General features: G+C 34.5%; 1 long non-coding RNA gene across 1 annotated transcript; it reads right to left on the reverse strand.

Moving 5' to 3' along the window:
- Positions 1-2806: 2806 nt before the first annotated feature.
- On the reverse strand, positions 2807-11064 carry LOC114256160 (uncharacterized). Its single transcript, XR_014361472.1, has 4 exons — positions 10692-11064; positions 8393-8427; positions 3940-4059; positions 2807-3211 (listed from the first exon to the last, which is right to left on the reverse strand). It is a non-coding gene; the product is annotated as an uncharacterized LOC114256160 (long non-coding RNA).
- Between the last annotated feature and the right edge of the window lie 8191 nt (positions 11065-19255).

A 19255-nucleotide genomic window follows, 5' to 3' on the forward strand; every position in this document is an offset into this window, starting at 1 on the left:
AAAATAGAATTCTGGCTAATTTTGTTATTAAAGATATTTTATCGTATTCACTGTAACGCCCTCAAAATAATAACAATAAACCCATCAAATAAGACATGCATTGAGATATGAAATAACCACATTCTTCCATTTATCAGAATTCTATTACATAAGTATTACATGTTAACAACAAAAGCAAATGCCCTAAGGGCTTACAGCTTTCCAAGTTAACACTTGGTTACAACAAAAGAGTACTAACTCATACACATTAAGCCCTTGGCTTGAATTTACATGTAATACATCAAAAAGTAAAACAACAAAAGTATGTCCGCCTCTAGCCTCCCAAACTATGTCCTTGGAGGTGGCATGCTACCTGTACCTGAAAATGATATTCCCATATAGGGTGAGCCACAGCCCAGTAGAAATATACTAAACCAACCATGAACAATGACTAAAAGATTAGCAATTGATAGATGGCCAACACTGATACATTCACATAAATCACAAATTTATGTCATACGACTTATGAGTCCAAGTTACCTTTCATTTTCCCTTTTTCAACAGATAGGCATATAAGCTCTACCCACATTCTCAACAGATATGTATAACAACAATATCCACATTCACAGATAAGCATATAAGCCATATCCACATGTCACAAAGACAAGCATATTAGCTCTATCTTCACTTCTCTAGACAAGCATATGAGCTGTATCTACGGAGTTCATCCCCTATCTTCTCCCAACACTATTCGGTTTAGAGGTACATCCCCCATCTTCCCCTAAACCATGGAGTACATCCCCCATCTCCTCCTCTACACATAACGTATACAAACACAATGGTTCTATATACAATCACTGAATACATACAGTTAATGTATTCTATCAATCGTCAAATTCCATGACACATTCCATTGATTAGTTTTCGTTTGCCTAATCATCATGCATTGTCTACAACAATCACGACTATCCTCCACCGATAGCCCAAAGCAGTTATTTCTATACAGAAAATAAATGCACAATGGATATTCAATCAACATTTCATTTCCTCATTTCTCACAATTAATTATCTCAATTAATTAAACAATGTAATTAGGTCAATTCCCATAATTAAATTTTCAACCCCTTGGTCCCGTTTTCATCAATGATTTAACATTTATTCCATTTCTCTACGCCAAACATGCATCTAAGTTTATTATGAATAAAATCCTAACTTTTGTAAAATTGCACAAAAGCCCCAAACTTTTACCAAATTACCAAACCAACCCCAACATCTCAAAATACTAAAATTTAAAGACAAAATCCATAGAGAGGAGTAGGATATCCCTACCTCGAAGTTTGAGCCAAAAAGGAGATGAAGACTCGAAGATCAACGTGTTCCAAATCCCAACTTTTTCAGATTAAAACAAAGCTCTCAACGCCCTCTATCTTTTTAACAAAGGCCCTAGGCTAGATTCACACTCTAGGGAGATCAATTTTTAGAGAGAGTGTAAGTTTAGAGAGAGAGGGTCTCGGATCTAGGATTTGATCAAAAAGAAAGTGAAAAAGTGATGTTCAAAAACGCTACTGTCCGCTGATATAAAACACGCTCGCTCGAGCGAAGACTTTGTCGCTCGAGCGACCAGACACAGAAAACTCTCGCTCGAACCATGAAGTTCTCGCTCGATCCAAAAACTCAGAAGTGCGCTCGAGCGAAGGAATGCTCGCTCGAGCCAACAACTCAAACCCTCAGGTCTGCAACCAGAAGCTCGCTCGAGCGACAGACCTCTCGCTCGAGCGAAGAACAAACCAGACCGCTCGAGCCAAGAAAAGCTCGCTTGAGCCAAGAAATACAACTCTCAGGTCCAGAACCAGACGCCATCACTCGCTCGAGCGACCAACTCCTCGCTCGAGCGAAGGTCCAAAAATCTGGGCAGCAACACTAGGCTCCCAAACACAACCAACCTGAAACAAACCTGCCCAACACATCCTATAACTCAATATACGAAGTAGAAAGGATGCAAGCTAGATAATAACCCACTACCAACATCCACGGACACATGTCCGGATCACTGTACAATAAGGGTAAACCCGGGATCGCTATATTCACAAACTATTAATTTTTTAGTAACTGCCAGCTATAGCATTTCTTGCACACTGATATACTTTTCATAGTTCAATAAATTCAATAAAAAATGTAAATTTTGGCAACAAGGGTTTTGATATTCTTGTTTGCAACTAATTGCTTCTATGATGCATATTACAAACCTGTTAAATACAAAAAAATATAATTTGCAACAAGAACTACGTCAGCATTAAAAGAATAATTGGATTATGCAGACAATTGATTTCCTTTCAATTGAGTTGGAATGATAAATTGTTATACATTATTGAGTTGCGATGACAAATGGTTACATAATCGATTGCACAATCTGTTATAAACATTTTGTTTGAACTTAGGGATTGTTTAGGATGATCTAAATAAATGCACTTTTTGATTTTTTATGAAATATGAGTTGAGTTTGAAGTAATGTGTTAGAGAGGTGATGTGACTTAAATAAGATAATATGACTTAAATAAGATAATGATTTTTTCTAAACATGCCAAATTAATAGTTTCATGAATGTACCATATTAATAAGTACAGTTGATTGTATTGCAAATGTGTTGTGGCTTGTATGTATAATCAATTCAATTGCCATATAGTCTACTTGGACCAAGACTTGTGGCTTGTATACATAATCTATTGCCCTAAAAAAATTATTCTATAGTATTGGTAAACTTGCCATAGCCAAATGCTATCTCAACCAATTTTCAAAGTGATTAACTAACATCAAAACACAATCTCACTTGATTGGTAAGGACACTAGATTAGCATAACACAAAATACATTAACAAACACAAACGAGAATATCAAAACCCATGTAACCATTACAATACCAAAAAAAAATGAAGTCAAAACTCTTTTTGATCCAATCATAAACATTGTCAATACAATTCAATTGTTATATGGAAACCATTGCCAAGAATCACAACCCAATCCAGAAACTAGAAAGAATCATGAAGTCGATCTACAAAGACATGGCACTTGTGCAGATTTACATGTGTGCCAATAAGAAATGGCATGCACTTGTGCGTATTTAATGCCCAATTTGATGTCGATGAACCTCTTCTAGTGCTCCTTCAACAAGCACTTCAATTCATACTCTTTTATCTTCTTGCATACTATTTCTCTTCAACCTGCTTTCACAAAACCTACAATGACCAAATATCCGTTTTGATCACTCGTCTTTTAGAAATCTAATTCTAAGACATGCATTTGATAAGGAAAAAAAAAGAAGAAGAAAGGTCTAGTCACTCTTAACTATTGATCCTTTTTTTTACTAAATAAAAGAAGTGCCCAAAAAAAATTTCAAATAAGAAAAAATAGAATAAAGAATAAATGAAATAAGATTCAACAAATGCTTCTCCAAATCAAACTCAGGAGTCAAAACTCCATCCAACATCACTTGTGAGTCAAGATTTCACACCTAAACTTGAAAAAGCTATTTTTTATCTGTTTCTTGTGAGTCAACAGTTTAATAACATCAAAGACAATTCTACATTATGCATTCACATTGCAACTACTATAGAATTCACAAAAGCCCCATAAAAAAAATAATAATAAAAAAAAGAATTTAAATAATTTCTCTCAGTAAGAAGAACCTTAGGATGGCCTTGAGCACAAACCAGAAGATTTTAGCCTCTGCACTAAAGATTAGAGGAACTGGAAATAACCACCAAAATAGAGAAACCAACACAATGGAACCATATAATCTTTAAGCCCTTCTAGAATATATATACATCTAGTTGCCATTATTGAGCCAATAGAGAAACTAACTTGTGAATGACCCTCATTCATTGCAAGGAGAAGGTTTGCGAATGACAATCAGATATAATTAAAATAGCAAATGGATTAAAAAAAATCTACCTCAATATCTTACCACATCGTGACTATATGGAACTGGAAGAATTTCCTGCGAGAGATGGTCTTTAATTTTAAAAGCATTTGGTCAAGTTTTCAATTTCAGAGTAAACGGCAACAAAGTTTTAGGATCCAAAACCTGTAAAAAAAAAAAAAAAAAAAAAAAAAAACAAAACAAAACAAAAGCAAAAGAAGCCAAATATCAGGGAGTATTAGGTATAGGAAAACACACCACCAACCTTGGCCAACTATTATTCTCTCTATAACCCCTCTTTAAAATTAGTAACTCTCCTTGGTAGCTTCCTTTGATTTTCTAAAGCAAGGGTTCAAAACTCAAATCTAAAGATATGCGATAAAACAAAATAGATAGACACATTTGCGCAAAGATCTAATACCCACAAATCATAAAGGCCTGTAAACATAAACAAAGGTTAAACCAAGCAATTAAAGAGTCTATAGGAATTAAAGAGCTTCTTGATTCTAGTGTGGGCCATTATACCATGCCTAAAATTTGCATTCCTTTCACAAACACAACAAAAAGTACAATTGAAAGAATTCCTATTAAAATTTTGTACCTCAAATAAAGTACTATTAAGCCATATTAGATGCGTTTATATATTATCCAAACTCATTTGAAGCCATAACAAGATATCAAACAACTGAAATACAAAATCAAGATCCAAAGCCAAAAGTGAAGCATAGACCATATCTTGGAATCATCAAGTAAAGCTTGGATCACAAATGAATATTCCAGACGTATACATGATGAAGTTTTAACAAATACTTTACTATCCAGCAAAAGCAAATGAACAAATTTTAGCACACCAAGGCCAGACAACGCAAAGGCAAGTCAAGGCCAACACATCCAAGGCCATGGAAATCCAAGGCCACCCCAAGGGCAAGGAAATCTAAGGCCACCCGAAGGACCAGGCCAAAAGGCAAAGCTACGGAAGTTTAAAGCCACACCAAGGTCAAGGCAAGCAAAGGCCACCACAAGGTCAAGGCCACCAAGGGCAAAGCCAAGGTTGAACAACAAGAAGCAAGGTCGCTAGGACCAAATCCAAACAACTTTATAGAGAGAATAATTAATCAATATTGCTATGATTGACACCTATATGAACATTATCATGGCATATCAGTATCACAATAATCACTAGCAATGCAGTCACTGCCTCTTCCTACCAAAAAATCACGGACATGTGACACGACATGAATACAACACGCACATGGCAATTTTTAAAAAATGTCAGACATGACATGTGAGGACATGCACACAATATATAATTTTATATATTTATTATATGTTACGATTTATGATTCCAAGATAATAAATTAAGGGAAATTTGGCCATAAACCCCTCCTAACTTCCTTTTCTTGTTAAAAGGACAAAAAACCTCCTCGTAATTTTAAAGTCCTATATGAAGGACAAAAAAAATATAATACTTTCAAAACCTCCTCTTAATTATAAAGTCCTATATGAAGGACAAAAAAAAATATAGTCCCTTTCTTGTTAAGGTTCGCCGTCTCTACGAAGTCCGCTCCAAATTATCCGATTGAAGTGTTTAAGCGAGGTGTATGAAAGATTTTATCCTTCAATAATGGACCAAGAATGGAGGAATTTCCAAGGGCTAGGACCAACAATTTAGAAGGCAATGAAATGGGGGGAGAGGGTTTCTTGGCTGTGCAAAATCCCATAATTTCTTTATCTATATTATTCTTTAGATAAATATCATGCTACCCCACACCCATTAGTACTCTGCAATTTATTGAAGTGTCCTTGTAATAATTTAATCACACCATCCTATGTTCTACTAGCAATGAAAAGAAAACAAAGAATATAAGCACACCAACCAATGTTCTACTATCTATTAATTAAAAAAGACAAATACATAAGCACACCCACTAGTGCTATACTATAAATTAAAATAAAGCAAATAAATAAGCATACTCGGCGAGTACTTTGCTATTAACTAAAATCAAATTAACAAATTTCAGCACACTCGTGCCAGTGCTCTTGTAACGCCCTCAAAATAACAACAATAAACCCATCAGATAAGACATGCATTTACATATAAACTAACCACATTCTTTTATTCGTTAGAGTTCCATTACATAAGTATTACATGTTAACATCATAACAAAATGCCCTACGGGCTTACAGCTTTCCAAGTTAACACTTGGTTACAACAACGAGTACTAACTCGTTTACACATTAAGCCCTTAGCTTGAAGTTACATGTAATACATCAAAAGTTAAGCGACAAAAGTATGTCCGCCTCTAGCCTCCCAGCTATGTCCTTCGGGGTGGCATGCTTCCTGCACCTGAAAATGATAATCCCATATAGGGTGAGCCACAGCCCAGTAGAAATACACTAAACCAACCATGAGCAATGACTAAAATATTAGCAATTGATAGATGGTCAACACTGATACAATCACATAAATCACATATTTATGTCTTACAACTTATGAGTCTAAGTTACCTTTCATTTTCCCTTTTTCAACAGATAAGCATGCTAGCTCTATCATCATTTCCACAGATATGTATAAAAACTATATCTCACATTCAGATAAGCATAAAAGCTATATCCACATTCTCAACAGATATGTATAACAACAATATCCCACATTCACAGATAAGCATATAAGCTGTATCCACACTTTACTAAGATAAGCATATAAGCTCTATCTTCACTTCTCTAGACAAGCATATGAGCTGTGTCTACGGAGTTCACCCCCTATCTTCTCCCAACACTATCCGGTTTTGAGGTACATCCCCTATCTTCCCCTAAACCGCGGAGTACATCCCCTATCTCCTCCTCTACACATAACGTATATAAACACATTGGTTCTATATACAATCACCCAATACATACAATTAATGTATTCTATCAACCGTCAAGTTCCATGACACATTTCATTGATTAGTTTCAGTTTACCTAATCATCATGCATTGTCTACAACAATCACGACTATCCTCCACCGATAGCCCAAAGCAGTTATTTCTAAACAGAAAATAAATGCACAATGGATATTCAATCAACATTTCATTTCCTCATTTCTCACAATTAATTATCCCAATTAATTAAACAATGTAATTAGGTCGTTATCCATAATTACCATTTCAACCCTTAGGTCCCTTTTTCATCAATGATTCAACATTTATTCCATTTCTCTATTCCAAACATGCATCTAGGTTTATTATGAACAAAACCCTAACTTTTGTAAAATTACACAAAAGCCCCAAACTTTCACAAAATTACCAAACCAAGCCCAACATTTCAAAATACCAAAATTTAAAGACAAAACCCATAGAGAGGAGTAGGATATCCCTACCTTGAAGTTTAAGCCACAAAGGAGATGAAGACTCGAAGATCAACTTGCTCCAAATCCAAACTTTTTCAGATTAAATCGAAGCTCTCAACGCCCTCTATCTTTTTAACAAAGGCCCTAGGCTAGATTCACACCCTAGGGAGATCAAATCTTAGAGAGAGTGCAAGTTTAGAGAGAGAGAGTGTCGGATTTAGGTTTTGCTCAAAGAAAGGGACTGAAAAAGTGATGTTTAAGACGTTACTGTCCGCTGATATAAAACACGCTCGCTCGAGCGAAGACTTGGTCGCTCGAGCGACCAGACACAGAAAACTCTCGCTCGAGCCAAGAAGTTCTCGATCGAGCAAAGAAAAACCCAGACCGCTCGAGCGAAGGAAGCTCGCTCGAGCCAAGAAAGACAGCTCTCAGGTCCAGAACCAGGTGCAACCGCTCGCTCGAGCGAGCCACTCTGGCTCGACCCACCAAACACGAACCCCACTCTCGCTCGAGCGACCAACTCCTCGCTCGAGCGAAGGTCCAAAATTCTGGGCAGCAACACTAGGCTCCCAAACACAACCAACCTGCAACAAACCTGCCTAACACATCCTATAACTCAAATATGAAGAAAAAGGAATGTAAACACGATAATAAACAACTACCAACATCCACGGACACATGTCCGGATCACTGTACAACAAGGGTAAACCCGGGATCGTTATAGCTCTGGCATCAATTACAAACAAAAAAGAATTTTAGCACACCCGGCAATGCTATGCACAGTATAGCTCCCTAATCAGAACATTACATATACATAAAAGAGTAAAAAGCACACCCATTAGTAGCTCATGGGAACTAAAAAAATTATACCTTTGCTTGTATCAGAAGAATAATAAATTGAGGACCTACAACAATGCTTTGCTACCAATTAAAAGCAAACAAAGAAATAAAGCACACCCGCCAGTACTCTGCTATCAACTAAAATCAAATTTAACAAATTTTAGCACACTCGTGCCAGTGCTCTGGCATCAATTACAAACAAAAAACAATTTTAGCACACCCGGCAGTGCTCTGCATAGTATAGCTCCCTAATGAGAACATTATATATACATAAAAGAGTAAAAAGTACACCTGCTAGTAGCTTATGGGAACTAAAAGAAATTATACCTTTGCTTGTATCAGAAGAATAAGAAATTGAGGACCTGCGGCCAAAGACAACAACAAATGAAGATGTGAGTTAGTACATGGCAATTGAAGCTAGTAAAATGATTTTTAATATAGACTTCAAAGCAAATAAATATACTTAATTATGATTTTTGAAATGATTGTAGGGGCCATGGTTAACCCTAGCCACTCCTTGTGTCCGCCAGCGACTTGAGTAATGTAATGAGTAATGTTTATCTCCTTTCTAGTTTGATGGAAATCTTTGATAAGGAATGCCCTGGTGTTAGTTTTGGAGGATTTGTTTATGTAACATTCAAAAGTAGATTTTAAAGGGAGTACATTAAGTTCTTTCAAAAGTTTAATAATTAAAAAAAAATCTATTTATCAGAAATTGGAAGCTGCAATTATAGTTCACATTCCCTTTTTCTCAACTAGTACTGAACAAAGCAAACATATAGGAGCAATCTAGTAATAGTTCATAAAATATGTTTCTAAATTCGAATTTCTATAAGGCTCGTCGTTTCCAGGGTAATTCTTTTAGTAAATAAACATAATTGCCCGAGTCAAGTTTCCTCGTTGAATCTTAGGACATTTTTTTCCCCATTCATAGTCATTTGACTTGGCAAAAGCTAGGAGTATTTTGGCAATAAGAGAGAAGTCTCAAATCACAAACCCACCTAACCTTGTACTTACCCCCTTGCTACTATGTGTGCACACATGCAAGCTAGAAAAACCATAGAACTCTTGAACAAAAACAAAACCAAAATAGAATATCCATTTGCAAAATCGTAACTCCCCTTGAATGAAAATAAGCATCAACCAAAAAGATTGGAAACATAATGATGAAGTTGAGGTTTGGATTTCTACAAAATAAACTTGGAACACAAAATTTAGGAACGGAATAAAAACAACGATGGTGAAAGTAGAAAAATCAATGCAGGTTTAAGAACAAAACATATGATGCCATTCTTGAAGTACATCAAAATATTCAAACAATTTAACAAAATTTACTAACACTTTACAAGTTGATAAAAACACAAAACCACATGTACTATTCTTAAGGGTAAAACACTTGATATAAAATTCCATCAACATTTAGCACTTACATAAAAATCAAAACCAAAATCTCCCTATCTCATAATTTTAAAGTAATGGAATGTAACCAGTAAAGGCAACAAATTAATTTAATATCTAATTTGCCATAAAATTGAGTTTGGCATAAGAAACTCATAAAATCCATCAAAATACAATAATTACATAAGGTTATTTGTACACAAATTTCAACCAAAACTTACTTGAGCGTGATACCCAATTCAAGGTAATACAGTATCTCACAATAAAAAATAATAATTACATATGGTCATATTCTTTTTTTTTCTTTTTTTTTTTTTTGATCAGCAAACAAGAGAGCATTTTATTAATGATAGAAGAGAAGTACAACAAAACCAACAAGTAGGAGCAAAAATTGCATCATAGTAAATCCATCTCATCCCAACTAGGTTGAAAGAAAGCAAAATCATGTGCAAGCTCCACCAAGAGAAAACAAAGTGGTTTGCAAGAGACCAACTACAACAAGAGGAAGGAAAGAAGAAAAAAAAAACAAAACAAAACCATACTCCTGCAGCCCAACACCAAACCCCAACAACACCAAACTGCCATAAGGCATCCCGAAAGCCAAGTAAACAAAGGCAATAGATCAACATGGGGACAAGGTGAATGACAACAACACAGCAGCAGCAAAGAAATCAATATCACAGCAGCAGCAACGAGAAACCAATGTGATGATCAACCTCACAGCATCATCAAGCAATATTTAATCTCAACAACAAACATTAAGGCACCAAAAATTCAATCTCAGCACTAAAAGCATTCAGTTCAAAGCTTCATGTTCTTTATGTCTCCTTTTTTCATTTTCCATTTCCTGTACATGAGCATAGATGATTTTGGCTCTTCTTAGCTGAAGGTAGCTTCTTCTTCTTCTTCTTCTTTTTGTTTTATTTTATAAGTTCTATTTCTATCCAACAACAATGGAGATGACAAAGGAAGCTATACATAAAAAGATCAAGTCAAACTCATCAATTCAGTTTTGTGCATTTCCCTTTTTTTCTTTTTTTCTTTTCCTTCACTAACAACCAAAATGAAGCATTAATAACCAAAGCAACAATCATACATGAAAATTCCTAGAACCTAAATACTAAAAGCAAATTAATGGGAATAATTATAACATTATAATAAGATTTTTAATCATAGATACAATACAAACATAAAATAGAAGGGCGTAGACATAAAGAGAGAGAGAGACCTCTGTTCGAAATTGTCAAAACCAGAGCTGGAATCAGAGAAATCAACAGGAACAACGGTGTGGTCGGAGCTGTAAAGGTCCTTGCTGGTGACATCTAGGGTTTGGTCATCAATACATTTGGCCCTCAAATGGAACTCAACGGAGCAAAACTCACACTGGTCATCGCCGTCGCAATCGTTGCCTGGAGAAGTGCATGCTCATTGCTCAATTACTAGTGAGTGGGATGAGATCCAGGCGGTGAGAGCAACAAATAGAGAACCGACAAAGCGAGAGCAGACGGATTGAGAGAGCAACAGAGTGAGAGGCCTTTACCGATTAACCCGGTTGCCTATTTTCAACTATTAAACAATTGAATGGTTGGGATCAAATTTAAGTAATCTTAGGGTTTAGAATTTATTTTATATTTAAACTATTCAATTTATATCAATTTTACCTCTACCATAATTAAACAGAAGTTGTTGATGTGACACTATTTGAAATTGCATTTCTAATTGATATTTTAGAAATAGTTTGAGAGGTAAAATAAAGTTTTAAATGAAATTTGGGTGTCACATTATCAATTTATGTTTGATTATAAACGGAAGCAAACGATGGAGGTAAAATTGATCTAAAATCAAATAGTTTAAATATAAAATTAATAATAATTGATTTTTTAGTGATAATTTAAGAGGTAAAATGATATTTTCACGTAATGATTTATATTTCACAAGGTTGTAGATGACATCAATTAATGAGAGTTCGAATATCATGCGGTAGGTAGTAATTAGAGTGCAAAATTACATAAATGAACTGTTCACTTATTTCATTTACATTTAAGTAAGATGGTATTACCTCGCGGTTACCATTTGTTAAGATTCTAATTTTGATCAAAACAATAATGTGGTCTACAATTTCTAACACCAACATTTTATTTATTTAGGTGAAAATGTAAGAGGCACTTATTAGTGCTTTAATGGAATAAGGCTAATGTAAGAGACACTTATTAGTGCTTTAATGGATTAATGTTATTTTTCGTCATCAAAATTATGGACAAAATCAAAATTTTATCATTGGAAGAGTTAAAATTTCAATAAAAAATATATAAACAAGTGCATCCAAATATTCCATCTAAGCATCAAAAGAGAAATGTTTGACGGAAAAAATACAGTTGAAGAAGTTAACAATTATCGTGACGTTGGATTGGATTCTTTTCCCTCTCTCCAAACAGAAAATTTGCAAACATAATATATCTTGCCATATGTGATTGTCATAATTTTTATTCTTGCTTTCTTCTTCCTCCTTGTAGGTTATCTAACGACCAAGATAAAAAGCTTGTAGAAGAAAACTAAGGGCCAACAAATTGAATACCACCACTCTACCATCACCGCAACTCCACCACCATCACCTAATGTTATTTGTACTTTGATTAATAAGGAAAAGAAAGAAATTTGAACATAAATAATTAATAACACAATAATACACCTTCAAAATAAAATACAACTTCACCTAATCCAAATCAATGCTACAAAGAAGCTTTTACTACCGTAAACAAAATAGAACACCAAAAAATAAATCAAAATAGCAACAGAATTTCATAATTCAATTGGCAAGGAACCAAAATAATATCAGAAAACAAGAAATTAAATCACAATCAGCAAAGACCCAAATTCAACTTATTCGTATAGTGATACTTAACTTTTGTGATTCTATCACAATAAGTGGGTAATCGATTCAGCCACCACAACAGAGTGTAACTTTTTCACAAATCTCATCACAAATCTTATTCGTATAGTGAATTTTTTGCAATTCACTGTGATAACCTTTGGTTCATATTACATAAGTAAATCAAAATTTTGTCTCTTTTCATTTTTTCCCCATTTTCTAAGCAACCAAAAGAGCATAAAAGGAATCTGCACACCAAATTCGATTCCTCAAGAGATACTGAAATTAATAGTACTTGTCAGAGATTCAAAGCAGATAAAGAAAAGAAAAATACCTAACTTTTATGCTGGAGAGAATAGTGGACTCAAGCAACTACATTGAATTGAGACAGGGCTCATGATGCATAGAACCCCCGAATGAAGATGAACACTAATTTAAACATTTTCAAAATTCATAGATGCATTTCAACATTTACAAATTTTCCATTAAATGCACCTCCAACAAAGGGAAAAAGGAAACAAATTCCACTAACTAGGAAACTTAACAAAGAAGGAGAAGGGGGTAGAAAACTTGTGTCACAAAAAAAAAATGTTGCAATATGTAACTTTAGCATGTATACACCACTACTGATTGCGATTTCCCTTACTTCGCCACTAATTACACCACGCTTCCTCTTGGCTTTAATAATCTCCTCTTATTGGTGAAAAATAAAAGAAATTGGAAAAACAAATAAAATTGTAATTATATTCTAAAGTCATCAATAATTACCTTAAATACTATTCTCATATCAATTTTACATCTCACAATGTTAAATGGAAAGATCCAATCGTCTACAGCCAACCCAATTTCCAAATTTTGTCGGATTAACACACCGTAGGAACTTGAAGGTAAAATTCCAAATATCTATATTCTGAAATTGTAAAATTGGTGAGATTTTGTTTTTCCCCCTAAACTTTCTATATTTTAATAAATTAATACAAATGAACTAGAACAGTGATATATTTCTTGTTAATATTAGTATGAATACTTAACTTAGGAAATTCCGCACCCCATCTTCAAAGAATTGTTATATTTTTTCTGACTCCATGACAAGTTTCCTATTACCAAAGACAGGTGCTGAATTGTTTTCTTTCCTTATCATTTTTTTTTTGAAGGGTGGTTGGGGAACTACATCCGACACAAATCTATGATTAAAGTCAACATTACTCCTTCAACTGTATTCAATTTTATTTTTCTTCTTTACCTTAGTTCATATCCTGATGGCTTCAATTTTTGTCCATTTTATGTGTGCACACGTGTCTGTATTAAAGTTCACTATCTTCTCAATAGAAGAAAAAAAAAATGTAGCTATCTAATTGTTGATAAAAAAAATTAGAAGAAGAAAAAAAAAGAAACAAAAAAAGAAAAATTAAGCTTTGGTTTATATGCTTCTTCTTGTTCAAAAAGATTGAAGCAAAAATATGGTTCCAAAATACAACAAATACAAGCAAAGAAATAAAGTGGCACACCCGCCAGTGCCCTACTTTCAATTAAAAGAGAGCAAATACTAGCAAACAAATAAATTGACACCCACCAGTGCGTTGCTATCAATTAAAAGAAAGCAAATAAATAAATTGACACACCCGCCAGTGCCCTGCTATCAATTAAAAGAAAGCAAATAAATAAATTGGCACACCCGCCAGTGCCTTGCTATCAAATGAAATAAAGCAAATAAATTAATTGACACACCCGCCAGTGCCCTGCTATAAATTAAAAGAAAGCAAAGAAATAAATCGACACACCCGCCAGTGCCCTGTTATCAATTAAAAGAAATAAAATACAAGCAAATAAATAAATGGGCACACCCATCAGTGCCCTGCTATCAATTAGAAAGCAAAGGAATGCACATAAATTAGCACACCCATTAGTGCTACTGCTATGAGGGAGGGAGGTATACCTTTACTTCTAATTAAAGATGGTGCAATTGAGGGCCTGCGACAAAAGAAAACAGAACATGAAAATGGGAGTTAGAAAATAAGACAATGCTTAAGGAAATTTAAGATTATGGAGAGAAAGGGTATAATATATGTATGATGATTGTCATTTTGCACATACCCTTTCACATTAACAAACCATCTACACAAACACACAAATATAATCATTTAGCTCTTGAAGTAATACATTTACTTTCATCATATATTGTAAAACTACATATAAATCCAATCCAAAATTACTTTGAGCAACAAATTTTCTACAGATTGATATAAACAGATAATTTATTATTTTTTAAATATATATTCCAAAATCATTGACACTGGATCCGCAATTACATTAAAGTCCTCATATTTTGAAAAACATGTTTTAAGTTTTAACTAGGGCTAAAAAAATAGACCATAACCTCTTTCAATTCCTAGAATAGAAAGCAGACTTTGTGTTGGCGAATGACCATATTATATGAACCCAACTGTCTTTATATTTTCGTCAAAAAAAAAATAAAAACTGTCTTTGTATTTTTGTGTCATTTTTGGTTTTAGACCAAGAAATAAACAAAACACTATCAGCACTACGAATTGCAGAGCTGTTTTCATTGATAAGGTTTTCAGAAGGGCGCTGTTGGAAAATAAAACAAGTAATGCCATGCAAATATAAAATTCATACATAAAATTTATTCTGAATGATATAATTGCTCAAGCATGTTGTTTTTGCATTGTTTTTGTGACAAATTCTATATAACAATTATGTTTAAATGTGTGCATTTGATAATTGAAAATGAAAGATCAAAGTCTCCCCCATGTAAATTTGCACTTGTAAACCCCGCAAAACCCAGATTCTAGCAAATATTATTGCACCTCTAAAGTCTTTAAACAACTAAACTACTAAAAGAATTTCCCACTTATGCTCGATTTCATGAAGTGAACAAAATGTGCATGTTCTGTTAGGGTTGTATGCCTGATGGGTGATCATAGTTTTTGTCACCAAGTAAGCGTTGTTAACCAAGGGAAAAAAACACTCAATATGGCCGTGTGCCTAATGAGTATGTAATTATGTTCGCACAAAAGAACACACGACACAAAGCACTCACAAAAAATATATTCAACACAACAATGTTTACAATAAAATCATAAAATTCAAGCAAATCAAATAATCCAAATCTTTGACAATGAAATTATTGAACAAATACCTCAAGTAATACCATTTTCAAAAAAAAAAATTGACGAAAATAATTTAAAACCATTATAGTTAAAAAGAAAACTCAAAAGGAACCTAATCCATGCAAGCATTACTTGGATATATCCAATGATTGGTTACAAAAGAAGAATGAAAAAGATTTTAAAGTTATTACATTTCACATAAACATTGATCTGTAGAAATGAATGTAGCAAATAAAAAAATTAATGTGAAGCGCAATGCTTTCCCCAACCAATCAATGTGCTAGGTTTTGAATGAGCTAAAATTCAAAAAATCAGTAAGATATATTTGATCATTGGATACCCAAGATAATTGATCTATTTCAGTGAGCTAGATTTTAACCATTTTTGGTACCCAAAATAATTTGAAAGATCTCATGCTTAACACTAATTTACCAAAAAGATTTACTTATCTTCTCTCCAGTAAGTAAAAAGGGCAGCACATTCAAATTCCTCTCCAAATGCTCTTCACTGAAGTTTATTTTTGTCGATCCAAAAAAAAAAACTCATGCATTTTTACAAACGTCTTAAATGCAATCAAAATTCAAAGAACAATTTGAAAAAAATCGTTTAAAATTCAATTTCGAATAGTTTCAAACAGTCTCTCATTCTTCGGATTATCTTTACTATGATCAAAAAATCGTTTAGAACAGTTTGGAACAACTTAAATCCAATCAAATTCAAACATCTTAAATACTAGAGAGAAAAATAGTTTAAAATCGTTACCAAGTTTGGAAAAAACCCATAAGTTGTAGTTTCACTAGCCCAATGTTCAAAATTATGAGATAATCCGAAGAATGAGAGACAAAATTGTATAAAAATCAAAGTGAATAGAGTTTTCCAAACAGCAAAAAATGAAGGGTTAGTAAAAATTATAATAAATAGGTCTTATGGGTTTCACCCCACAAACAATGAACTTAAAAGAAGTAAAAAAATCAACAAGCAAAGAAGAGTTCACAAAATGGACCATAACACAATGAGAGAGAGAATATATCAGCAAAAGAACACAAGAAGATGCACAAACTTCAACTACTTCTATATATTAACATAGAATCGAAATAAGGCTCTCAAAATGGACCAACATATATACTAGATTAAGTTGCAGAAAATGGAGATGGAAGAGTTTCGACTTTGCAGGAAGGTCTTTGAGTAGCATCGTAGGAGGGAGAGAAAATTGTCGATGTCGCGTTGGGAGAAAAACGTTAAGGCTTTCTTAGAGGGGAGAAAGCAGGAGAGAGAAAGACAAACAGAGAGAGAGAGAGAGAGAGAGAGAGAGAGAGGAGCTTTTCAGTCAGGACAACAACTGGTTGAGAAGGTTTCAAGTTTTTTCCATTAAATTATTCAATGGCTTAGATTGGTTTGTGAAGATTCAATGGTTAAGATATAAGATGCACATGGTAACAGGAACCGAAAATCAAAAGTGACAAAATAGTGAAAAAAAAAAAATCTTTCTTTTTTGCAAGAAACATTTATGTATATTTTGCAAGAAATTGAAAAGCAACTTACTATGTTGCTATGGGCTGTACACTAAATTTAACAATCTTACATTTTCCAACATTATCATTTATCATGCTAAACAAAAAGAGGAAAAAAATTCAAAATTTTCCCTTTCTCACACTTTCCACTACTTCAATCCTAAAGTTTCACACTAATCTTTCATGGTTACTAGGAAAGCCTCCACTATAGCGACCCCGGTCTTTTCCCATTTGATTATTGTATCCGGACTTAGGTTCCGTAGATTCTGTCATTGTATAATTGTTGTTGTCATTCTTTATTTTCTTATTTGGAGTTATAGGATGTGTTGGGCAGGTTTGTTTCAGGTTGGTTGTATAGCGATCCCGGGTTTACCCTTGTTGTATAGTGATCCGGACATGTGTCCGTGGATGTTGGTAGTTGTTCATTATCTTGTTTACATCCTTTCTTACGTTGTATTTGAGTTATAGGATGTGTTGAGCGGGTTTGTTACAGGTTGGTTGAGTTTAGAAACCAAAACTAGTTGCCCAGATTTTTGGCCTGTACGCTCGAGCGGAGGTGTTTGAGCTCGAGCGTAGATTACATCCATCCAGTATCTTGTTGTGCAGTGTTGTGAGCTCGAGCGTAGGGTTGGGAGCTCGAGCGGAGGCCTGGTTCTGCAAAAGTGCTGGGCGAGTGCATTCTGCGCTCGAGCGGGAGGTTGGCCGCTCGAGCGGAAGTCTGTGAGTGGCCGCTCGAGCGGGGTGTTTTAAGCTCGAGCGGAAGACTGGGTTTAAGTCCCGAAATTGTGACTTTTCAAATCACTTTTTGCTTTCTCTTCTCTCTCTTACTTTTCCAAAAACACCATTGTTGAGCCTCTCACTCTAGATACTACCTTCTCTCTAGGTTTTGATCTAGTAGGAGTGATTTACTCACCTTTGGCCTTTACAAAAAAGTTGTTGATCGTCGAGGGCTTCATTTTAATCTGAAAATCACGGGTTTTGGAGCACGTTGGGTTTTGTCGTCTTCTCCTTTGGGACTCCGAATTTGAGGTAGGGATATCCTACTCCTCTCTATGGGTTTTGTCTTTAAATTTTGGTATTTTGAGATGTTGGGCTTGGTTTGGTAATTTTGTGAAAGTTTGGGGCTTTTGTGTAATTTTACAAAAGTTGGGGTTTTATTCATAATAAACCTAAATGCATGTTTGGCATAGAAAAATGGAATGATTGTTGAATCATTGATGAAAATGGGACCTAAGGGTTGAAATGGTAATTATGGAAAATGGCCTAATTACATTGTTTAATTAATTGGGATAATTAATTGGTGAGAAATGAGGAAATGAAATGTTGATTGAATATCCATTTGTGCATTTATTTTCTGTTTTAGAAATAACTGCTTGGGGCTATCGGTGGAGGATAGTCGTGATTGTTGTAGACAATGTATGTTGATTAGGCAAATTGAAACTAATCAATGGAATGTGTTATGGAACTTGACAGTTGCTAGAATACATTAATTGTTTGTATTGTGTGATTGTATATAGAACCAATGTGTTTATATGCGTTATGTGTAGAGGAGGAGATAGGGGATGTACTCCGCGGTTTAGGGGAAGATAGGGGATGGACCTCTAAACCGGATAGGTATTTGGAGGAGATAGGGGATGTACTCCGTAGACAGAGCTCATATGCTTGTCTAGAGAAGTGAAGATAGAGCTCATATGCTTATCTTTGTGAAGTGAAGTGTGGATACAGCTTATGCTTATCTGTGGATATTGTTGATATACATATCTGTTGTAGAGTGTGGATACAGCTTGTATGCTTATCTGTGGATATTGTTGATATACATATCTGTTGAGAATGTGGATATAGCTTTTATGCTTATCTGAATGTCAGATATAGTTTTTATACATATCTGTGGAAATGATGATAGAGCTAGCATGCTTATCTGTTGAAAAAGGGAAAATGAAAAGTAATTGGGACTTTTAAGTCGTTGACATAAATATGTAATTTATGTGATTGTATCAGTGTTGACCAACTATCAATTGCTAATGTTTTAGTCATTGTCCATGGTTGGTTTAGTGTATTTCTACTGGGCTGTGGCTCACCCTATATGGGAATATCATTTTCAGGTACAGGAAGCATGCCACCTCCAAGGACATAGCTGGGAGGCTTGTGGCGGGCATAGTTTTGTCGCTTTACTTTGATGTATTACATGTAATTTCAAGCCAAGGGCTTAATGTGTAAACGAGTTAGAACTCTTTGTTGTAACCAAGTGTTAACTTGGAAAGCTGTAAGCCCGTAGGGCATT

The sequence above is a fragment of the Camellia sinensis genome, chromosome 2, assembly GCF_055761805.1.
Source record: "Camellia sinensis isolate YWXY chromosome 2, ASM5576180v1, whole genome shotgun sequence".
In the NCBI taxonomy this organism is placed as follows: Eukaryota; Viridiplantae; Streptophyta; class Magnoliopsida; order Ericales; family Theaceae; genus Camellia; species Camellia sinensis.